The sequence below is a fragment of the Phasianus colchicus genome, chromosome 2 (assembly GCF_987193195.1).
Source record: "Phasianus colchicus chromosome 2, bPhaCol1.hap1.1, whole genome shotgun sequence".
NCBI lineage: Eukaryota > Metazoa > Chordata > Aves > Galliformes > Phasianidae > Phasianus > Phasianus colchicus.
In genome coordinates this window covers 9,439,753-9,465,151 of record NC_143437.1, presented here as the reverse complement: position 1 = coordinate 9,465,151, position 25,399 = coordinate 9,439,753, and the positions used below count along the sequence as shown (strand labels likewise).

General features: G+C 38.8%; 1 protein-coding gene across 13 annotated transcripts in view; it reads left to right on the top strand.

Moving 5' to 3' along the window:
* The window catches only part of ALK (ALK receptor tyrosine kinase), a 332,192-nt gene that overhangs the window by 181,620 nt on the left and 125,173 nt on the right, over positions 1-25,399 (top strand). The gene's annotated exons all lie outside the window — the stretch shown is intronic.

Sequence of the window (25,399 nt, the reverse complement as noted above, 5' to 3'; positions counted from 1 at the left end):
TGATGGACTGAGGCCACAAAGATGCATAATAGAGTTCCTTTTGACAAGACAAAACTATTCTAATCTGGGACTTGAACCAACAGCACCATCTGCCATCCTTGATGAACTTTGAGTAAGGATAAAACGGCAGAAATTAAGCACAAGGCTAAGTCTTTTGTGAGGCAATGAAGAATTTATGATTTCGCTTCATCTAGCAAGGAATGTGAGCAATAGAATCATTAAGTAGAGTGAATGAGACAAATTTAGCTGTCCTTCATATTCAGATCAGTGACCAGTTTTTACGATTCCTTTACAGTAGAATAAAATTAGACAGAGGGGAAGATTTTATCAAAATATTTATACCAAAATACTTCATTAGAAAGAAACTAAATTATTTGATTTTATTCAGCATAAGAAAAATGCAAAACGTAGAAAAAATGTTATCCTCAGCAATGTCCTTGCTCAGATATGTTAAGATAACTTCAGTTAGAAGATTGCTATCGGTACGTTAAGTGCAGTGGATGACCTGAATATTCTTAGGATGTCAAACATCTGCAGATTTTCTTGCTAAGTGTACTACCCTACCAGAAACCAGAAAATAAGAACATGAGTTAGTCTACTTGGATGCTGTCTTAGCTTGAAAGGAAATGCTCTTTCCAAGTCTAGCAGCTGTCTATGTATCTTTGCTTCTTTTCTTTCAAAGTTCCTGGCTTTCAGGAGGCCACGATGTGGGGAATGTGTGCTAATGCTTTTGATGGTGTAGATCAATATCAAAGCCATGATGATTATAGTTTGCTATTATTTCATGCTAGATCACCTATTCAGGTACTCGTTTCTTAGAGGTCCCTAGATAATATCTAACATGAGTAGATAACTTGATTTCTTCTTCTTTTTTCTTTTTTTCGGGGGGAGGAATTTGGTTCTCTTCTCATTCCCATAGGCAGTTTCTCCAGGTCATGATTAGGTTTGCAAGAGAACTGACTCTGCTATTACTACTTCTGCTTTAGATAATGGATTTTGATTGCCAGTATCAAGGCAGTGGATATTGGCAGTACCTCTCAAACACGAGAAGCACCATCAACCTCACTGTTCATGAGCAGACTGCTATCAATTTTTAAATGCTGTTTTCTTTGTTTTCTCTGCTTGCTTCCCACTGGTATTCTACTACAAAAGCAGGAAAAAATCCTATATAATTTTGCTGACTTCTCTCCTTAATAACTTGAAAAGAGAAAGAGGGGTGCCATCTTGGAAAACAGATTTTCCATCTTTCCCTCACTTATCAGTTGTTTTGTCTCTGCTCACTTGCTCCTGCTCCCTCTATCTCATCGTGACCTTTTCTTGTAGTTTGTTGTTCAAGACATTTTTCCTGACCAGGCTGTCCAACTCCTCAGTAGATCTCATTCTCTCTCTCCCTTTTCATCCTCACTCCTTGCCTCTAGCTTGTTCTCTTTGATTCAGATATTTTTCTTCTTAAAATACTCCAGGACCAGAGGCTGGGGTCTGCACAAAGCAGCCTGTGTGTGTGCTGAGGTCTGGTACTGCTTGCTGCAGTCCAATGTGAGCTTCGGACGCCTTCTCTTGTGTAGAACCCAGCTGCCACTTATGTAGGAAAACCTTTGCCAAGTGCATACAAACAGCCTGTTAGAGCCTTGCAAACTGGCCTCATTGAGGTGAATGTTCTCAGGAAGAGCCCCCGAAGTGAGGCAAGTGATGCTGCAGCTGTCCTACAGCAGCTTTCATGGAGCGATCTCGAGGACTCTTAAAGCATTAAGACATAGCTGAAGTAGGTAGTGCTATACTGATGTACACAATTGAGCATTAAAGAGATATCTTAGCATGTCATTAATGTTTGTATTCAGTAAAAGTGCAGCAGAGTGGCACTTTATTTACGTCGTTATTTGTACTAAAAGAGTGCAGGTTTTAGTGGAGAGGTGAAATGTTGAAGTCTGGATTTTCAGAGCCAAGGGAATTTATTTCAGCAGAGAGAGTGAAGTGTATCCCCTTCACCTCAAGTGATTGGCCTAGCCCTGTTTGTTGAGAAGGCTTTCATCCCTAGAATTTCAGCATATGCACAAAATCCAAATTCTGTACTTGTTGCATTTTAGGAGCACTTGCAGGGGCACTGTAAAGAGGGAAAAAAATTACATGCAGGTTAGGAAAGCAGCAAGTCTACATCCAGTCCTAGATTCTTTGCCTCATCGTGAGCACCACATGGCAAACACATTTCCACCCCACAGGGGACAGGCATTGTGCATACTCGTTCAGTGTTCTTTTCCCTGTGTCCTCCCAGCATTTCTTGTCACATTAATTTTCCCCACTCCTAAGACACTGATGTCTTTTTCTAACTCAATCATGAGGAAAAAAGAAAAGAAAAACAACTTCTTTTTCAAATTAATCACTACTCAATCCCAATTTCGTGTGCCTTTGATGCCTGGTTTTAATTGCATTATAGTAGAAAGCTTCAATGAGCAGAGAAATTAAAATTGCAAAAATCCTGATTTTTTTTTTTTTTTTTTAAGTTATTTGCCTTTGCAGTCAACTCTATCTCTCTTAAAAATGTCATGTTAGTTTTCCTTTCCTGACAGAGTCACAGGCTTAACTGCAATCATTAGACTATGCTTCAGCTGCAGAACATGGGAGAGATGCTGCAAGCCATGAAACAAACTCTGCCTCTCATTTGAAGCTAGACTTTATTTCAGAAACAAACAGCCATTTGGAAAGTAACCCCAAATATGTAGTAGAGTCTCAGGGCTGTTAAGAAGAGGGCAAAACTTGAAATGAAGCACATCACATCCAACTGAAACGCCACAACTGCACAATTTCTTTTGAAATTGTCTTCCGTGAAATCAGGTTTTTTCATGGGAAAAGTTTAGCTTTGATCAAGTGTTTTGCCTCAGGACAAGCTGGATGAAATACTGGTTTCTTGAGCCAGCCCCAAACAAACACTTTTCAGCTATCTCTTCAGCATTACAGTGGGTGTCCTTTTGCTGCCTGGGTTCACGTGCAGCAGCGTTTCTGTGTCCTTTTCCACAGGGATGCGCATGGTGCCTGTGGTCAGACTGCACGTCTCCTCCAGCCAGGATGTGGCATGCCATGGAAGCTGTGTAAGTGCGTGAGCACTGGTGGGAAATTGAGTATACAAGGAATAACGGCACTGCGCGAGTTGCTGTGCTGTACAGCACTGCGGCATCACGAGAGTGCATTTCAATGATGAACTGAGCCTGGGAGAAATGCAGGTCAGCTCAGGAAAGTGAAGTAAAACATGCTGATAAATGAATCTGAGTGTTATGGTTTAAAATTGCAGGAACAAATGTCAAATTCGTTATTGAAGGTTTTGGTTTTTTGTTTTTTTTTTTGATACTTCATTAGTATCCAACTGAGGAACGTTTTCGCTCTGATTTTTAGATAAAATACATCAGAAATATCACTATTTCTCTGAGATGGGAATTCTGATTTGTTCTTATAAGCTGTGGTAATTACTTTGATTAAAGTTCAGATGAGACATTGGGAGTTATCACATCTTTACTATCCTGAGAACTGTATTGGGGTCCCTAATATTCATAATTACACGGATCTTGCTCTTCTTAAAGAAAAACACACGGCAAGGGCTGAATCTAAAGGCATTATTTTATAACCATACAGCGTGTGTGTGTCATGAGGCCAACCAGAACAGTTCAGCAGGGACTGAGACAATTTTCATTTCCAAAACTGTAAGGCTGAATAATTCCAGCACTCCCTATTTGCTTCTACCGGCTTTAACCTCTTGTGATGAGAACTGTGGCAGTGCTCAGACTTCGAAATAACGTTACTTTGTGAAGAAAAACCACTCTGTTGTAGGACGGCTTTACTAATAATTTAGACAAAAAGAAACTGTCTATCGAATTGCTAGATTGCAAATCTTACATTTGTTGCTATTTACCAACTTGTTCTGTTTCAAGGGATGATGTGACAGCATTTTAACTTTCCTGATGTTTTCTTAATGACTTCTGCTAGTAGTCTGCTGTAATAATTTATGCCTTGATTGTGTTCAGTTATCTTCTGACTGATAACACAGTTTGTTTTACAAACAGCATCCATTGTAATGTAGCTGCTTGGTGCTGGCACAGCAAGCTGCAGTAATAACTTCAGTGGGTTAATGTCATCCTTTACTCTGCTGTTGCTCAATTATAGATCAGAAAGTATTGTGTTTTGTGTTCATTGCCTGTGACAGCCCTAGGTTACCTACTGGAAGTGATGTGTACTATTTTTTCACAGTGTTTATGTGAAAAATGGATTTGATGCCTTTTTATCCACTCAGAAGTATTTCAAACGTTCTCTTAGGAAGTTCATAATATCCTTGAGGGACAAAGACATACACCATCCTAACAGTCTTTCATGCTGTTATACTTTCCACCAGAATAGTTATTCCGAGTTCAGGATTCATAGGTTGTCTTTGTAAATAGGAAAAGTTGGTAACAGAAATTTGTTGTTCACAGCTTGCTTGGCCCAGATACTTCTCCAGTCTTTTCTCTGTACCACCCTGAGTACTTTCTGGGATATGCTTGATCCTTTTCTGTATTTGACATTCATACTTCTATTCCTTTTAGAGTCTCCCTCACAAGCGTGTTACACTCTGTGCAGGAACTGGCCTTTTCTCTTTCATTCCTTAGATAGTTATTACTACGTTGTGTCATCATCACTCCCCTCCTTCTCTCCTGTCTCACATTTGGTTTTATTTGGTGTGAGAGGCCTGCGATGCACTGACCAATACTTACGTATCTAGCAAGAGAAACAGAGAGACATATCTATGCTGTACTTTCTGACTGTTCCAACAGTCTGGTACTATACCTTCTTACATCCTTCATCCTGAAGAGTGACGTTGCTGATCCTCATTCCCTTTTGGAAAAGCTATCAGTGTTACACAAGTCTCATCCATCTGCTTGGGAATGCAACTCTAAAATTATTTTTAATGGTGTAGAAGAATCATAAGCTCAATATGTTTTCAGCCACAGAAGTAGAAAGAAGGGAGGGTGTGCTCCTCCAGCTCATTAATCAAAATGAGAAATGAAAACAGCTTCCTAGTCATTTACTATTTGCTCCAAAGTAAATCTATCTAAATATTAGTGCACTGATGATAATAAAAAGGGGAGGGGGGAAGAGAGGCAGGAAAAAAGCCTTGCCATTAGCTTGTCACGCTCTGTAGCGAGGTACATGAGAGACCAAAGATATATGTACTATGGCATTTCTGTAATGAAAACTTGAGCAATAAAAGTGGTTTCTGCTATGTTCTGGAAAAAGGAACTCTCAGAGGAAACACATTAACAGTATTTCACATTACAAATTATTATTGCATATTCAGCTATTGTTTCAAATGAGAATTGTGTGTACTGCAGGGTGAGAAAAGAAAGATATAGTTAGTATTTCTTCAGTAAGCATAATTAAGATTTTATGCATCTGGTCATATCAGTTCTACACTATAAATTTAAGTTAATACTTTCACAGAATGATGAATTGGTTGTGCCTACGATACTTGATGGGCTTACACATGTAGTTCAGATTACAGTTATAATGGCTGAATGCATATCTCTTCTCTTTCACTCGCCTTAAATTCAAGAAGGTATTCCAGTGTGAAAACAAGACTTAGTGAATGTATATGTTAAGCAACGATCCTCCCTGTGGTATGAATTTACAGACTTCGTGTTGTAGATGTTGTATATTACCAAACAATACTATATATGCTATGAGTGCAAACTGCATTTTTCCCACTGTGACCAAAGAATTTTGAATGAGTTAAATGCTTTATAAAGACATTACCTTCTTGTGTTTTGTTTCATCGACTTCCCTTACGCCATTCAGGAGGTATGTATGCATGGAAAGCTTATTATTTTCATTACCTTCTTACACTGTAATTAATTTTTTTTACCTTACCCAAGAGGTCTCAGTTATCTTCAGAGTGATTTGGAAGACAGTTTACAATATAATTGGGAGTTTTTGTATTAATATGCTGATAGTGGGAAGTTACTGTGTTGTTAGAATGCTGATTTTTTCCTTACTCCTTTTTCCTCCATCCTAGAAGAATCATCCATACCTCATGCCTTCATCCACCATCCTCCCATGACTGGAGAGTTGGCTCCTCCACTTGTCTTTATAAGCTTTTCTGTAGTCCCTGGAAATGGCCTTCCAACTCTTATCTCTGAACTGTGTTTAGCTGGCATTGACCAATTACCTCAGTTTGCGTTTGCTGATTAGCCAAGGATCAGTGAACAAAATTACTAATTTTTTTTTTAACTTGTGCTTTTGAATTTGTCTTCAAGTATGTATGAAAGGAAGAGAGAGAAGTGATTTTTTTAGTGCATTAATTTCTGGGTGTATAATTGGAAAAATCTTGGAGGCAACCAGAAGATGTTCCAAAAGTGGCACTCCACTGAAATTCATGGTTCTTTGCCTCTCTAAGTTGCAGAGAAACAGAGCTAAGGAACAACTATTTCCAATTTCTACAACAGGTTTATAAGAAGCAGGAAGAACAAATGGTGTTTTATCTTAAAATTTTTCAGTTTAGACTGTCAGGTTGGCCAAAGTTTAGGTAGAGTCAAAGAAACATCTTAACACTGATTAACCAATCAGCATGAACTGATGGAAAGCAGAATGACATTAGCAGAAATTAAGAGATTGGTTATAATTACCGATTTCTGACCACATCCCAGTTTCTTGGCCTATTTACCCTTATTGTGGCCCGGCAGAATGGGGATCTAGACATATAGGTGCTTTAGAAAAGACACAAAGAAGCATTCCTTTAAGCTTGCCATTTATATCTTATGTTCTGCTTGCATTTGTGCCTTGATGATGATGCATCAAACATGAGGATATCTAATTCTTATCAACAACAGCATTCATTCATTTATATTTACATTAAACTTATGCTAACAGTATCATTAACATCTTACTGATCCTACAGCGTAGCCTTATTACTATATTCTCAAAATGCTTCTTATTGGTGGAGGTTTTCCAAGCACTTCATTACTAGCCAGAAATGGTTCTAGCAAACCACTGAAACAATCTGTTTCAATGAAAGGAGTTAATTTTCCTTTTTCTTCCACTGAGATTGCAAGCCACAGTGGCATCCCAAGAAATTCTTACTGTACTCAAAATGGCAATTAAGTGGTGGGTTTTTGTTTCTATTTTTTTCCTCCTTCACAGTTGCCTGGTGGAGGATCTGAGCCGCTCAATTTACTTGCAGACCCACATGCTGGGAGGGTACAACCCCAAAAATTCTGGAGGAATGAGTGTGAGAGTGAAGCATGGTTCCAGATCAACTGTTGATTTACCATTAGGTTGCTCATTCAAGGGAGGTTAATCCTGGAGCTCCATTATCCAGATTGAGGATATCTTAGCACTGTACTGAAGATTGAACAACTTAATTTATTTATGAAGCAATGTAGCTAACCTATCTATATTGCAAGTATTATGAAGGTGCATATCGGTGTCTGACTGGAGCTAGAACTGACTAGAAATTAACAGCTTGACTCAGTGTGTATCTCAGGGAAAGTTTTTGCATGATCTCCTTTATTTCTTTCAATGTAACTAATATTTTGGAGTCAGGATTTTCCTGTGGTGCTAATCACCCCAAAACAGACCGAGTGGACTTTCTGTGAATACTGCTGTTTCTTTTAAAATTTCTCTTCTGTGATCATTTGTAGCAAAATATATGTTTATAATTGTATGCACAGGAAACACACGTGGAGCAGGTACAATCTGAATCAAAGCAAACTTCTCTTGAAAGATAGTCACTGAAAACATACTTTCAGCTTTACTCCATTGTCAATAACTTGTCGAGCAATGTGTATAAAACACTTTAAGACTGGTGACTGGAAGAGTGATATCAAGTGTTGTATACAAAATCAGGTAAATAGAGCATGAGATTTTCAGTGTCCCAAAACAGGCATCTTCTGATGACAGTCTTCTGCAGGATAGCATCAAGTCTTTTCACTGCCCACTTCTAGCTCTTTAGATAATGAATACGTCCATAGAGGTTAACAGTCTTCTATGCAAATCTTAAGACATTAACCAGGAGTGCAGCCACATTCAATGCATTTCACTTTTCTGGTATGCATTGAAATATGTGGAATTAGAGAATGCATCTATGGAGTATTTTTACCTCTTTCTGTTTTAATGCGTACAGCATGTGGCAGATAAGCTTGGTGAAAGAAAGGCATTGAAACATCTCCACAGAATATCACCCCTGGTTGTTTGGTTTGGTTTGATTTTTCTGTTGTTGCAGTTCTTTGTTTTTTAAGCAATATGGGAAATTAAGCCCAGATCTCCCTGCCAGCTTTATCTTCAAGACAACATTCCAGAAAGTAAATTTTAATATGCGAATTCCAAGCAGCAACAGTGAGACAAGTAAATTGTAGATATAATGTTGATTTTCAGCTACTGCCAATGCTGGCTGCTAGCAAGCTTTTCCTGGGGGAGATGGTGTAAGATATTCATTAAGACGGAAAGACAAAGTAGAGGAACAAAGAACTGATACTGAAGCATGACAGAGTTTAGCTATGTACAAATTAATGCTTTGCACTCCAGCAAAAAAATGTGGAATAAAAAATCCAGGTAAAAATCGGTAGGACTTCATCAAATACTAAGCTTTTTTTTTATGGTGACTTTTCTGCTATCCTACAGATAACAGATCAGAAGTTCAGCAATGTCAAGGGGCTGTTCACAACTCTGTATTCAGAGCGCAGCAGTCCTGTATCATGGTCCTGTGTGGTGTTATGAGACTTCTTCGTTCTTGGGCTGCTGTCCTTCTGAACTCTTGCTCTGTACAGTTTTGCTGAACTTTGAAGAAGTTTGGTCATCACATTGTTTATACTGCCTTTTTTTTCTCTTCTCTGTGAGTGCATTTTTTCCATCATACAGCTGTAATTGGGATCTCAACCTTCAGCTCTCTAAGTAATAAAAGCAAATTCTGTTATTAGAAGTTTTATGGCTTTGGACTGATAAAATAGACCAACAGATGAAATCACTTCATTGTCCAGGATAATCTGTTGCCCGGAGCAGGTATGATATCTTGAAGTATCTTCCAGAGTTCACTGGGAGATAAGAACAAACATATTTGTCTGTATGAAATGAAACCTGCCCTAAATATGAATATTGGGCAAAGTATGACATTTAGAGGGATTCAAAAACATCTATTTCAGAAAAAGTGTAGTATTACCCCACCGCTGAGGTGAGAGGTATTTTGTGCCTATTTTGTTGGACTGGAAGAATCCAAATACACATCTATGACAATTCTGTATTAATTCTGCAAATTTATGACTACTGGAATAGCACCCAAACCTAAGAAATTCTTCCTTTAATGACTATATAGTCTGTGATAAATTTCTTTGTGATGAGTATAATCCCTTCCACAAACTATTGGTGGTAGTGGTGCACGTTTGTCAACCTTAAATGGCAACTTAAAGAGGTTGCTAGCTCTAGTCAGTATAATGGCATGGGTAGAATGTTTTTTATTAGTTGAAAACTTGACCTGCTGGGATCTGCTTTTCCTAGCATTATTTGTAAAGTTTGTTGTTGCCTTTCATGACAGTAGGTTTTGTTGTCTTCATTTGCTGTCATAATTTTCCAGCATAGGGAAGGACAGGTCAGACTTGGAGTACTGGCTAGACCTGGCTAGACCTGTGTCCCTGTTGGTTGTTTCCTTTGTATTCCTTTTCTTTCTCTTAGCACAATGAAGTTTCTTTTGCCCTTAAATTAAAAACAAACAAACAAACAAACAAAAAACAACGTGGAGTTAATAGCAATTCTAAAAGATTTACCAGTACCTTCTGTTGTTACGAAGACCTTAAGGGTAAGCCAAATCTCTGCAGGTTATGACAATGACATTCCTATCTCTTGGAAATTGGTGGTGTACAGACCAGGGCAATCCAGGTTTCCCACTTCTGGGAAAACAGGCAGTACCAGTAGTGCAGAGGTACAGTTAGATGCAAAGAATTAAAATTTTAAAGTTCTCTCATCGATCTCTTCATCTCTTTCTCAGATACTTGCTATTACCACCTGTCTAGTTCAGCATAATACTTAAGCATAAGTTGAATCTTCAAGTTCAGAATGCCTATAATGAAAACTTCCATGTCCTTAAGTTGAATATAGTTTGTTCAAATCTGGAATGGTCTTTGGGAATTCAGTCATTCGTTGCTCCCGACTGAGTCATTGGAGATATGTCCACCTGTAAAGTGCTAAATTGTGCATTTCTTCTTTCTACTATTTTCAGTTTTGTGCATACAGCATTCATAGCTGTCACATAGCATTCAAACAAATGCATACAGCAAGTTTGGAGGGCATATAACTTTCTGCATTACCTTCTGCAAGCTGCCAAACTCTTTTGACGAATCCAAGCGCACAGTTGGTAGGATTGTGTTGATATGCAATATGATTTGTCCTGTTTTCCCATGTGGACTTGGACTGAAAATGGTGGACCAAACATGGGAATTGGCCCAAAAACTGAAAGCTAAGATTTGGCAGTGAAACTTAGAAGGAGCTTTCTTGGACTAATGCTGTGTTTTCAGGAGTGGAATAGGCATTTCAGAAAACTATGCACTAAATTAATACTGGATTATCAGCTTTTCTGCATCTTAGATTTTATCCTAGTCTTTTATCCTAGTGTTTTCTACAGCTGGAAACTGCCCTAAGCTTAGAAAAAAATAAGGTCACGTCTTAGGAAAGTTTTTGTTTCTCAGTAATTTGTTGTTGTTTGTTTTGGTTTGTTTTACCTTGCACTGTTTTTACTTTGTAAAAGAACCAACATCTTTCCAAGAGTTACACACATATTTGCTTATTAGAGCCTTCTCTTCTGTCCTGATGCACACAATAGATCCATTCTGCTCCCCATGAGTACCAGCCTTGGGATGCTGTTCTGTGCACCGCTTAGCTAGGATTTATCTATTCTATTGGTGTTTGAGATGAGGTATCGATCCCTCTTTCTGCTAACAGAAATCCCACTCTGAGATGAAGAAGATTTTTGAGATAAAGTATAATTGAGATAGCTGTATTTCTATCAAAACTTTTGTTTTGTTGCATTTTCACTTTCAGACAAGTATTTAGCCAGGAAATTCCTCTAAGTGTCATTTTAACAAATTCTTTTTAAAAAGATATTAACATTAGATGCTGTTACAAAGTTCTAATCTTTTTCTGACATGGCAATTTTGATACCATGTTTTATAACTGGCAGCTTGTCATTTATATTATTTCTGTCCCAGATGCTGATGTTGGAAAGTATGAATAATGGTTGTTGCTTTGGTAGGAGGCTTTAAGTTGTGACAACTGTTAGAGCTGTGCTGGTTTTATGAGTGAGTAAACAGCTGTACAAGTGAGTTAACAACTTAATCTGCTCCCTTTCTCCCAGAATGACTCACTAAAGCATTTCTGTACGCACTGCTGTTACAACTCTCTTCCCCGTTGCTTCATGATTGACGTTAGTCTGTTTGAACCTTCCACAAATGCATCATCCTCTACATAGCTGACAAACCAAGAGTCTTCAGCCCCTCCTCACAGGACATGCCTTCAGCCCTGTTGCCAGCTTTGCTGCCCTTTTCTGGATGCTTTCAAGGGCTTTAACATCCTTTTTGTATTGCGCAGCAGAAAATCACCTCTTTTGACCAGCTGGCTCTGCTGTATTTAATGCACCCCAAAATGCTGTCTTGCCTATGATGGCTGCCTCACACTGAGCTGCAGTCACGAGCACCCACAGGTCCCTCCCTGCTGAGCTTCTCCCCAGCCACTCATCTCCCAGTTTGTGCCTCTCTGGCATTTACTCCATCCCAGGTGCAGGCCCAGCATTTCTCTTTGTTGAACTTTATGCCATTGCTTATCACCCCATGCTCCAATCTGTCTGGATCTAGAAAAAAAGAAAAAGGCAAAAGATGTTTTTATTGTTTTAGTCTTCACAGCCCGCTCACAGATCTCTGAGCACATCAGTACAGCTTGAAAAGGTGAAATACGGGCAACATCCAAGGGGCAGCAAGACAGGAACTGCTTATAAAAGGTGAATGTATTCAGCCACATGGAACTAGATATGCCCAAGGGTTCTGAAAGAGAAAGAGAAAAATTCCTGATGGTTGAAAGTGTTAGGGCAGGGTTTTGGTAAGGCAAAAAACATGGAGGGACTGAAGAACTCATCAACTCTTATTCCTATCCCTGGAAAGGGGCTGATGTAGTATACTGGAGTCTATTGAACCAGATGGCTTCCAACCAACGCATTTATGATTCTGCTGTCTGAAAATTGAACCCAGATCTTTGATTCTCATCTTTTCATTTCAGCTGAAGTTCTGTTCTGTTTACTCAGCTGTGTTCTATTCATGATAAGTCTCAAAATGTTTGCAGGATTTCTTGTGAACTTACAGAAGATTTAGGTCATGTCTGAAGCTATGTGTTGCAATTTTGGGTAGTTGGTATTTGGTTTTTATTATCCATAGCAAATCGATATTCAAACTTGAATTTCTTTCTTTTTACGATGTCACTGAGTTCAGGTTCTTCCGGTACTTGAGAAAAGAATAAGTGCAGGGAATTTCAACTGGTATCTTGTGAAGGTCAGGAAGGATTGACTCTTCTCAATGTATCATCCTGTAACAACAGGATTGCTGTTGTTTTTTGGTTTTTGTTTTGTTTTTTTCTTTTAAAAATCTTATCACTACTATTGTGTAGTGACTGTAAGCTAGAGGCAGACTTCAGAACTAGTGAAATCAATGGTCTGGTACATTTGATACACATGTAGAAAAATAGACACTACGCTTCCAGAGTCCAGCATAAGCTTATTTTCTCCTACTTCAGATATAAAAATATATCTCAGGTTACAAATATATCATTTAAATTATTACAAGTTTTAAAGTATCTATAAATGGTAGCAGTTCTGAAATTGGAAAAGACTTCTCAACTTAGGGAGGAGACTTTTTTATTCGGGTGAGTTTGGTTGGATTTTTGTTTGTTTGTTTGTTACACTTTGATTATATATTTGATACCAAAGTTTATTATATTTTCAGGAGTACATAATTAACAATTGTAGAGAAACTGTTAGGTCACAGCCTGAACTGGTGATTGAGCACCTGGTGAAGGGCTGTGCCTGGCCCAGGGAGCACAGGAACATTGTTTGCACCTGTGCTCACCACCTGACCCAAAGGTCAGCCTGGGCTCATATAAGGGCAGCCACTGAAGGGAGAGCATCATTGTGGACTTTGACTGCTTCTTGGGAAGGAGTGCTGTGTATTCAGAGAGCCCTTTCAGCAGTTTGGTGAGTTCAGCTCTTCTTTCTGTTTATGACTATTGGCTTACCTGTAGAAACGTTGCCTGGTATCACCAAGAGCGAGCATGTCAGAAGCAATTTTGCTTCCTTGTGAGCATAATAACAATAACTTGTGTTTTCCTAATCCAGTGGATAAGTTTGAGACATGATATTTGTGAAATGCCAGTATTCTCAGTGATGTGAAGCCCATGTAATGGTGATAAAGAGCATATTTCCCATGCAAGAGCTGTTTCCGTAAACACCAGGCTACTGTGTGGTAATCTTATGCTCTAGCTCTGTAGGACCCTTTTCTTACCTCTTTTACTGTGGTATGGAAAGCGAGGGGATGCTGTGAGGTCAGGGATCCTTTCATTTCTGATAGAGCTAACTATTTATCCTTGTATGTGAAATGGAAGTAAGTAATACTGTCACGCTGAGATTCGCTGCTAAAACTGGTGTGAAGTCTGATTTTTCATTCTTAAACTTCATGTCTCCTGTGCCTTATTGTGGAGCAAGGGAAGGCGATGATGTTGCCTTCTACCAGGATATAAACATGCTTGTAAATGTATTCATCAAGATATAGTTCAGAAGATGATACAGGGAAAAGTGGCTTATTCTTTCTAAATGTTGGTCTCCAGAAGGGGATGATCTCCAAATAGAGTTCCTGCTCCCCTGGCTGCTAACCCTCAAATGAACATGAGGAGGTTGCCCGGGTACATTGCTTGCACCTGTGCACCCAGGATTAGCCATACCTTCTCACCTGGTACTCAGTCACTGGTTCAGGCCATGACCTAGCAATCCCCATACACCTACTGAGTGTCTTTCTGGTCTCCTGCTTTAATATAGTACTCTATACAAACCGAGCAGACACAGTTTAGGCTCCTGCGCTGGCAGGATCTGCTATTGCATGTCAGTGCTGCCTCTGCTCTGGGCCAACAGGCTTCAGACTGGTTTGGGTCTGCACATCATGCAATATGGGTGCTGTCTTGTTATTAAATCCAGCTGAGGGGACTTTGCAGCAAGGGCTTGCAAGGTTGGAAATCAGCATGTGCTGTGGCAGCATCACAGAATAGATGAAACTGTTATGCTTCAATCTGTGTGTGAATGTGTAGGTGTGTTTGTTATGTGAGATGGCAGTCAGGGTCTGTGCTGCTTCTTGGCTGGGAATCACACAAACTTGCTTTAGAAACAGGTATGCTGCAGGAGAGAAGAGGAACTCTTTCTTTGCCTTCTGTACAGCTCCATTGAGAGTGTGTCTGGTTTTCGAGGGAAAAAAACAACCAAACCAACCACAAGATACCTACAGAAGCTCTGTGCTATTGCTGATTAGTTTCAATGGGATACCTCTGTTACTGGGTCTGCATTTGTGCTCCTTTCCACACTTGCAATTCTGTAAAGAGGTGTGATCTGTTGGAGGATGCACACATGGTAGAAAGTAACCATTGGGTCAGCTTGTTATGGAGGAGAGAGAATCAGTGTTGTGTTTTATCAAATCTTCAACAGCTTGCTCTGCTGGGGATAAATGTTCTTTCTGTTACCTGAATCCTGGTGTTCTTCATCCGGCATGGTCCTATGGGGTGCAATTGAATTGAGAATCATATGGTGTGGATTGTCATCACAAAATCATATCTGAAGAAAATTGCCTGGAAACCAGCCATCTGAGGGGAGAAGTTCATAGGAGATAAATACTTCCTTTAGTCTTCCTTTTGAAGGTAACTAAGACAGGGCTGGTGGAGACAGGAAACTTCTCAGTCCATCAGTGCATGTACTTGGGCCAAAATCAGGTGTTGTAGGGTTGTAATGAACTCACAGGAGATGGCACGACAGTATTTTGAAGATGTAGAGATGATGTGCAACTGTGTACAAGAAAAAAAAGTCAGTCGATAGTTGCTCACTTTTATGCTCAAGAGTTTGCCGTGTTTATAGACCATGGGGTCTGTTTTGGATACAAGCGAGGCTTCCACATTTGAGATTCTGGCTGAAATCTGTACTGGGATCAAGAGGAATATTTTCTTCTTATAGCAGGAAATGGTCTGTACTTTAATACTGACTCAGTTGCTTATACCTTTCTGAAGGAAGACCAAATGCGTTAAGTGATTGGCAAAGCAATGTTCTAATCCTTTAACTGCGAAGTTGACTGCTCCTTGTGGACTGCAGCTGAACGTGGTGTTCAAGCATTGTATCAGATGTCATTGCCACCGTGCAGCTTGCTGTTCTATCTCTGCTGCTGTAGACACGTCATTGTGTCCAGGAAGACCTTATGAGCAGCTCTAACAGAGTCTGCTTCATTCCTGTGTTCAGTGGTGCACAAATGAACGTGTCTTTAAACTTATTTAAAGTGTTGAACTTCCAGATCTTAATCCCAAATGTCTGGCATTATGCTGAGGAGGAGGAGTGCCTCAATGCAGTGTGTGGCTTGTAAGTGTCATGGCAATACAAATACTAAAGATTAAGTAATAATTTAAATGTTTCAGAGATTAGCTAGAGGTTTGCAGTCATTCTGTGGGCTGCATGAGTACTTTTAAGGACAATTCTCATTTTGTTTCCTAGCTGCGTGTTCATTTCTGTGGTTCTTATTTAAGGAGAAGTTGAAAAAGGGACTTTTACCAGGGAGAGGCAGCTGCTGGTTAAACTGAATTGACTTGTTTTCTATTAGCAGCTTAGGAAAGTAAAGTTAGCTTCATTTTCTTAATTTTGTTCTTTGCAGTGTTTACTATTTGCAGCTGACTGTGTTCTACATTTCTTATAATTAACTTTGGCTTTAAAAAAACTTTTGGAAAAAAAAATCAATATAAATAAATATTATTCCAATTGGGGACGTGTAATGTATGAAACACGTCGCCGATATACTTGTAAGTCTTTGCTTATTGATTTCAATATGGTGTTTGGCTACACCATCAGCAAAATGTTTGCCTTTTATTCTGTGCGGTGTCTTCTGTCTCATCGTGCGTTTTCAAGCTGTAATGTCTTAGCGTGCTAAAAATGTACTGACTCTCCTTGCAAACAAAAGAGTAATTTAAAACTAGCAGTAAGAGCCTGACTTTCTATCCGTTCAAGTAATCATTGAAACAAAATGCTTTTTACCTAAGTACCAAACAGTATAAAGCTTATATGCATTTAAGTCAATTTCTGTAAATACCAGAAGCCAAGCAATAGGAATTACATGAGTCCCCATGCACATGAATGAAAGCACTAGGGTCGATGGTAGATTTTCATTTTTTTCTTCTAGCAAAACTGGTTCTCTTTCCATAACTCTCTGCTTAGCTTTGTCTGTGTTTTACCTCGTTTTCAGCAGCAACTTATTTATTCTGAAATTCTGAAGGAAGATGATAAGGTGACCTGGTGATAAGGTCACCAAATCTTGGACCCAGCCACTTTCAAACATGACTAAATCAGAATATTGAATCCCTCGTTATTTTCTTTTAGCGAGCCAAACCTGCACAGTCAGTGTGTACATATGAAATTCCATGATTGCTTTTCAGCTTGCATTCAGATCCAATTGCTCACCATTTGAATATATCTACATTTGAAGCTGAACTGAAACAAATATCAAGTTGATCCAATTAATCATTAGCATCATTCTTTTCAGACTTGCTGAAATCCCCTGACTGCATTCAGTATAAAACAGTGGTTTTTGTAGTTTAGGGACATACCAGTAGGGCAGAGGAGAAGTGAATACAGCTTCCCCTGGTCCTGAGCTTTGGTGTGCTCAAAATGATGGCTCTTGACCTGTCTGTCATCAGCTTACCAGTAACATAGGCAGTATTTAACGTTTTCCCCATGCTTTCCTGCTGTAACCCCATTCTGTTAGCGTGGGGCTCTTTCCTTGGGTCTTTCCTGGGTGCATTAAATTCTGTTATCTGTATAGACTGTATACATCCCAGGCGCTACAGTGAAATTGGTACCTAATTTGGATTGTTGTTTCAATAGCTTCTTTGCACTGCTTTCTTATTGCTGATGAGTGCCAAGCAGCTTCTCAGAAAAGCATTCCAATAATGCTTTTTTAAATAAACATTTTCCATGTAGGGGGGATGATGTGAATAAAGTCATGCTAATGTGAACAAAGCACTTAGCCTAGAGGGGAGGACTGAAAACTGCTGCGATCTGTACTAACCTGCAAGTGTGACAGAGAAAAATAATTCCTTCACACTTTCTTACTAAATATTTGTTGCCTATATTCATGTTTTTACCTGTATCCTATTAATTAAAAAAAAAAAAATTAACAGATTTCCAGAAAAATCATACTGACAGCAAAAAACTGTTGAGTCAGTGGCAATGTAGTCATCTCCATCATCAGCTAAAAGAGGGAACCTAGTCAGAGTAAAGCCCTATAATGTTTTCTTATGTCCTTTTCTTGGCATTCCACCATGACTATTGAGCATGTAGTACACTTCTCTAGAACATGTAGGTTATAGGGGCTGCCTAGAAGAAGAAAGTACCTGTAATCTGCAAGTGAAAGGCTCTGGTTCATTGTAGTTCTTATAAACAGTAATTTATCCAAAATAAAAAGTGGAAAGAGGAATCTTAGCCATCCTCATTTTTTTCCACCAACGTGCTAAAGACAGCAAAAAGGGCTGAGAAATATGTAAACTGCCTTCTAATTAAACTAGTTCCATATACAAAGGTTTCCTGGTGCTGTAACTTTAAGTTACAACATGCATTTAATTGTCACCGAGGCAAAAATGTCTTTCAGAGTGTTGTAGTTGTCCACATACACAAACTAATACGCTTTACTGAACAAGACCAGAGTTTAATAAGACTGCAACAGCAGTAATTTTAATGGCTCCACGGAGATTACAAAGTAAACATTTCAAAATCTTGTCTATAGGAAATGCATTATCATGTTTTTGGTCAAGCCTAATTTATTGTCAGCGAATTTTATTAAAGAGACAGAAATTTAGGAGCATTCCTGCTGGGTGTTGTGTATTCGTTATGTATCTTCTGCTCCCAGTAATGCTGATGTAAATGGGAGATAATCATTTCACTACCATATACAGGTGTGCAATACTCTCATGAGAGTAACGTGTACTTCTTTAACTCTGCATAAATAAAATACTCTAACTGAAAGTAGCCGAGATCTTCAGTGTAATTTCTCTTGCCTTGAAAGGCAAACACTAAACAAGCTGTGATCATGTAAAACTGTGAAGTATCAGTTATTATTTGATCTACTGTTGTGGCTGCTGTGAAGTCACAACCTTTTGAAATCAGTTGAATTTTTCTGCATGTGTTCTTAATAAATACATTAAGAACTTTTCAGGGATGACATCTAAGCTGATTCAGGAACTTCAGAGCAGGCTTTGGGTTTAGTTTTGAATTTAATGTCAAAATCTGGATCTAGTTAGAAGTTGGCCTCCTCCTCTGTATGTCTGGATTTTGTCCTCCTGCAAAGTGACCTACCACGCCTTATTGGCAGAAGCTGTGCCCAGTGTGCACCAAATACAGCATTTAGAAGTATCTTAGTACTGTCTTTAAGTGACCAGTAAATTTCTTGGGGATCATCAAGATATTCCATGTGTTGTATTTCTTACTTAATGCTTTCAATTTAAATGAGGGAGAGAACTCTGATTCTGCAATTCCCCGCCGCTCCAGGAAATTGGAATATATAGCTGCTGATGAAGTCACTCACATATCGTAGTGTTTTAATCCTGTCTGTTTGCTGGGATGATGGGAGAGGTAACCATACATGAACAGTAGCTGTGACCTGTGGCTGGTGCACAGAGCCAGATGGCATCTGACCAAATGTGAATATTAAGAAACTTCAGTGCAAGTTAAACCCTATACTGGTACAAGTTCAGGACTTGTGAAGAACCTCTTTCAAGAGAAAGTGAAGTTTTATTTTGGGATATGCTGTTCCTTCTGTGACCAGAAACTGAAGAACTCTGAGCTAGGATTCAGAACAGCCCCTCACTCTCTCTCTCTCAAAAATAAATAAAAAAAAATCCATCTCCATTTTGCAAACTGAGGTACTTGAAAACGGTATCACTCTGAAACCTTTGTTTTAAACCCAAAACTACGATGTATTTTAATCTACTGATGTTGTAGTGAATGTTTTGGAGGTCAAGCCAATCCGCAGGAAGTTCTGTGCTGTGCAAAATTTGTTTTCAGAAGTGTTTTCTCAGACTCTCTGAGGGCTGACCACAAGTTAATCTCTGACTGTTCTTAGGAAATGATTTGTAAATAACAGGCTACATTGGGTAGTGAGGGTTTCCTCTTTGTCTCTGCTTCCTTCTGAAAGTTTGTGGAGCTATATGGTGCTACCTGTTGCTTCAAAGGAAAAGCAGTTGGAACTCCTTTTTACAGCATTCGTCATTCAAATTCACACCAGACATATTCAGGTCAAGAACCCCAAAGAACTCCGACCTGATAGCTGGGTTCTCCCTTTGTTTCTTTATGGTTATTGACATGGAACAGGGAGTTAAACTTCATTATCTTCAAACCTAGTAAACTATGGTAAGCACACAGCCCCCTTTTCTTCATGAGAGAAGGAAAACAACAACAAAACCTTCAGGCTCTTGTCCTGACATTAAATAGATGATAAAATCCTGGCTCTAAACTGAGGATTATTTACAAATCTGCAGAACAGCTTAGTAAAGTGTTTACTTCTGTTTATATTCACATTTTCAATTCTAAAAGGGTGAATTTGCCAGCTCTTACATCAGTTGATCATCATTGGGTGGTGCTGGATGCGATGATCATTATTGTGTCCCCTCCAACTTCTATCATTGTATGATAAACTATGGAAAATTATCCATAGTGATTGTGACATTTTTATTTTCTATTTTTTGATGTATATAAATTTCCTCTTGCACCAGGAGGGACGCATGTGCACACAAAGACAAGCAGAAGTATGATGTGTGTATAATTTTTCTTTTCTATGAAAAGTTCAGGCTTATGTGAAGTGCCAATACATCAAGGGAGGAAAAGTATAACACTTCTTGTTTTCAAGTACTCTAGATATATATTTAAAAATAACATATGCAATTAACTGAAGTCTCCCTAAGAATTGTACTGCTGTGCCCGAGTTCTGCATGTCTCAGTGAATTTTGAGATTAATTCCCTCATTTTACGCCATGGTTATTAGAACCTGTGTGGCTGGTAATGTTACTGGCCTATTGAAAACAGATAAATGTTAACCTTGAGAATGCAGCTAATGAACTGGTCAGGCAAAAACCAAGCCTCCAGTTTTTCATTCCATTTCTGCAGTGCCATTTAATTTGAAGCGTGTCTTACACATTTCATTCTCTGATTATCTGTACCAGGTATTTACCCCTCCCTTAAATAGATGTGGTTAGATCTGAAGTTCTCTTTGTGCTTTGGCCTGTTGTGAGAGGATCCAAGTGCATCTAATTTGCTGATTTTAGGCTGTTCTTGCCACTGCATTGCGCGGTGCAACTCTCTCTTTGTATCTGATGCTCTACTAAATAGAGGAGATTTTGTAGCCCAATGCTTACCCTATGGAGAAAGTGCCATCTCTTCAAAGCCCTCAAAGAATGGGTGTAATCCACAGAACACCACTGATGTCTTGAGAGCTCCTGTTTTAACTGATCTTGAAAAGAGAGTGTCTAATGCACGTAGAAATTGCCTGCAGGCAGGGTTTCAGAAAGTGGCTATCCTTTAGAAAGTAAAATGTTTTTTCACCAAGGAATGAAGCTTCTTCAGGCTTTCTTGCATCTGTGGCTTATGAAAACAACAGCAGATACGTGATCGTTTTGCCTGCTTACAACTCACAGCCCTCCTGATGTGCGGTTGCCCTGTCTTTCTGGGTTATGTCACAGTGCAGGCATCACCTCCTGATGGCTCAGTTCTGATGACAGCAGTCAGATTTGGTTCTTGAGATCTGAGGGATTCCCTTGCCTTGAACCTCTAAATACCTTAGTGTAGAGGAACAAAAAGCCTCTTAAAATTCATCTGCTGAAAGAGATAACTGTGGTGATTTCGTGTTAGTCCCTTCTTTTTTTTTTTTTTTGTTGAAGGAAGACATATTCTTCAGAACTAAAAACTTTTTTTTTTAGAGCTGGCTGCCAATAACTTTTTGTATTGTAAGTTTCTGTGAAATACTTGGTTTTGACAGGAAAAAAAAGTAGAGAACTTGCAAAAGCTTTCAAAAAAATTACATACTTTTTCACTAGCTGTAGTTCGTGTTTAGACTAATACAGTTCATCTTCTTTCCATCTTTTGTAGCTCTGAGCATTTAGAGTTATGAAGTGATAAAATTATATAAACATGCCTAGCAGATAAAGGACTGAATAGATATGTGAAAGTAATGAGATATCTAGCCCTGCTTTTTGAACAGACAGCTTTGGTATCAGTAGTGATGGGGATAAGGAGACATAGTGAGTAATTATTCAGTCAGTGTTACCGAGAAGAAAGTGGTGCAAGATACAGGACTGAAAGAAAATTAGGTAGGCAGTGGACATACTTAAATGGCACTTAAAGAGTGAGTGAGGAGAAATGCTAGCCAAGGTTGAAAAAGACCTCCAAGATCATCCAGTGCAGCTGTTCACCTATGACCAGCGTTTCCCCACTAAACCACATCCCTTGGTACAATGTCTAAATGTTTCTTGAATGCCTCCAAGTCAGTCACTCCACCTCCCTGAACAGCCTATTACAGCACCTGCCCGCTCTTCTGGAGAAGCAGCTTTTCCAAACATTCAACCTGAATCTCCTCTGGTGTGACTTGAGGCCATTCCTTCTCATCTTATCACTGTAACCCAGGAGAAGAGGCCAACCCCCACCTTGCCACAACCTCTCTTCAGGCTGTTGTAGAGAGCAATAGGGTCTCCTCTGAACCTCTCCAGTCTAAACAAGGCAGCCTCACCACAGCTGAGTACAGAGGGATGATTGCCTCCCTACTCCTGTTGGCAGCACTATTTCTGATACAAGCTGGGATGCAATTGGTCTTTTTGGCCACCTGGGCACACTGCTGACTCATATTCAGCCGAGTATCAACCAACACTACTACATCCATTTCTTCTGCACAGTCTTCCAGCCACTCTGCCCCAAGCCTGTAGCTTTACCTGGAATTGTTGTGGCCAGAGTGCAGGACCCAGAAGTTGGTCTTGTTGAACTTCATCCCACTGGCCTGGTTATTATTGGTTATATATTGGTTGCTTCTATAACATCTTTCCAGTGAATTTATTATGTCAATTGTTTTCAGATGTTCTACAGTAAAGGAACAGTAATTTTACTTCGCCAACACACATCTTAAAATGAACTGACATTTTAAATTGAGCATGGTGATCTTTTAAAAAATGTGGTCTCTTGCTGGTGGGAGGCTTGGCTTGCTGCATGTGCTGGAGGTATCCCTGGTCTGTCAGGGTGGAGAAAAGAGTATTTTCAGAGGTTTGGTTTAGAGGCTATTTTATTCCTCATGTATATTGTGTATTTGATTTTTGCCTTTTAAGTCTTAAATTATGTAGCAAAACTAGAATTCCTAAGCCTGTTAAAAGGTGGACTTGCATATTTCAAATCCCTTGGGCTCAGTCAGTTGGTTACTTCTGGTTCTTCCTTAGCACAGCTGAGGCAGGACAAGGGTACTACTTTAGTTTTCAGAAACCAAGATGTAAAGCTGTTTTTATCTAGCTTAAGGTGGCAATATGCAAAAGGTAGCTGCTATTTTGACCAAAGCCACCATGAGCCTTCACAACCTGTAATGCAGTCTTACTCTCCAAATCTTGTAATTAAAAATCAAGTTGAAGTCTATTCATTTTTTTCTGAGTATTAAGCTCTGACACTGTTGTGAGTCTCTGACATCCTGCTTACTGTACTCCTACATATATGTACACATTCAAAGAATATTACTGAAGGATAAAATCAAGTGTTCAGAATATGAAATGCTGAAATGTTTTCCTGCCCAATCTTAATTCTACCTTTTATAATTATATTCATTATGATACAGTCTTTAATTATGTAAATCATAGTATTTTAGTAGAAGATACGTACTTGATAAAGCACTGAATATAGATGATTCTCACATAATGAGTAGCTATGCAATTTTTTTTCTTTTCATTGTTCAGCCAGTGCCTCTGTGGTTTATTTACTGAAGTTATTTAAACCACACTCAGAAGACAAATTTGTTCATTTTCTTACCATCTTTTTCTTATCACGCTCATGACTGGAATTTAAAATACTTCTGATACTGATTTGTTTTCACATCAAGCCTGCTCAGGTGGGGAGATTAACTTTATTATGGGCTTATTATTAAAGCTGGGTTATAAAACCTGTGCATGTTGCACTTTTCCATTGATGAGCTGAGGGGGGAGAAAAAGGACTTGAAAGTACTCACTGTTTTTTAAAAGCCCAATTTGAGAAATGTATGAGCAGACTTTCATTACATGGCACAATATTCTAACATTATCTTTCACGTATTTCACTGGGGCAGTGAAAATCTATTGGAGAGGCAATTTTTCTGAACAGTTTCAAGCTTCCTACTAATAAAAAAAAACAAAAAAAAACAACAAAAAAAAACCCCACAATAAAAATAATTACTCCAGGAAATTTTCTTTTAGTGGTTGGTAAACCTTCCTGTGGCAGTGCGGCTTGGACATAGGTGGTCTTTGAAGTCCCTTCCAACTCGGGCCATTCTGTGGTGCTGTATGTTTTTGTGCCTGCCCTTTTAGGTATACCTGACCTAATTTGGCCAGAGTTTCAAGAGTCTTTGCCTGATGCAGCTGTTCACCTTCAGAAAACTGAGGCTTGATGGGAATCTATCCCCAAGATGACGCAAAATTGAAATTCAAGTTTATGAAAGCAATTAGGAAATAGTCGATTTAATATCTCAATTCATAGCTATTGTAAACCTTTTAATAATAGTTGCTGATCAATACAGCCTTACAGAAGTGTAGCATATCATTCTCTTTCTCAGCTCTTATCCAATGGCTTTATCATTCCACAGCTTCATTTTGTTGCCTCAGTTTTGTGTGTGTGTGTGTATGTGACTTTCTTTCTCCTCCAAAAAAGAACTTCTGGAAACCAGAAAATCTCCCAGATGAATTTTGTGGTCTTAGAAGAGTGCTGGTTTGAAACAGGCCAGCATTCCTTGAAAAGGGATTAATTCTTTGAAAAATGTTGCCTGGCTGTATTTTTGAGTTCATGTGAACCCTGTGGATGGGGCTTGAGGAGGGACTAGTAACCTCCTGCACCTTTTATCTTTCTGCCTTTATTTGTTAATGTACTGATTGAGATCATATCTATGACCTATCCATCATTTTGACATTATAATTCACATTTTGATTTCTTGACAAAGTTTTTTTGAAAAGGCAGAATGTGGCTTTTCCTGTGTGATCTTACCTTTAATTTCTCACCTAAGTTTGTTTGTTTGTTTTTTAATGGCAGGAAGTACCAACCATGTTAATAACTTGAATTCTGCCTACATAGTGAGTTGCAAAATCACACTATGTTTTTAAGTGCAGCCATTCTGTTATTGCTATTTACCTTTTTAAACAGATCAAAACCCAGGCTGAAGCAGTCAAGTTTGTTAATGCATTCCTTATGGTAGCAAGAATGAAAGCAGACTTTCCCACGTTTCCAAACTGGAAGCCTTAATTCAATGTTGAAGTTGTCTTCTGTTTCCATTGCTGAAATGTTGAAGTTGAGTTTAAATTTAGATTGGATTAAGTCTCTGTCTACATGTAATGCTGCAAAATTAGAGTAATTTTGGTGTACTCTCCAATTTTTCTTCTCTGAACACATCTATTTTTATTTAGTTACTTTTTTCCTTCTTCCTGTGTTATCATCATCCACTTGTATGCTTTAAATACAGCACTTGTCTACCTTTTAGCACTAAGATCCTCAGCCATGGTTTGTCTATATTTGTTTGCACATCTTTTGCACTTGAATTACATAGTTTCTGACCCTATGTTGCTGAGCTGATCTGTATTATTGCAAGTCCTTTCTTAACAACACTCCCTCATTTAGAATTTTTCTAGACAAACAAAGAGGAAGGTAGTTTTGAAATCTGACACAGGCATGTATTAACAATCTTTGCCTCTATTTTCCAGAATGAATAATTCTTATCACCAAAGCAATTACCTGAATGTTATCCTGTAATCCTAATGTTCTGCTTTTCAGAAGTCTTTCTGAATCTTTCTGCTCTTTCAGAAAAAGAAGGATGGGCAAAGCTCAGTACTTCTCCAGAATTATGGCTTAGTTTGCAGCATCAAACAATTTCTGTCA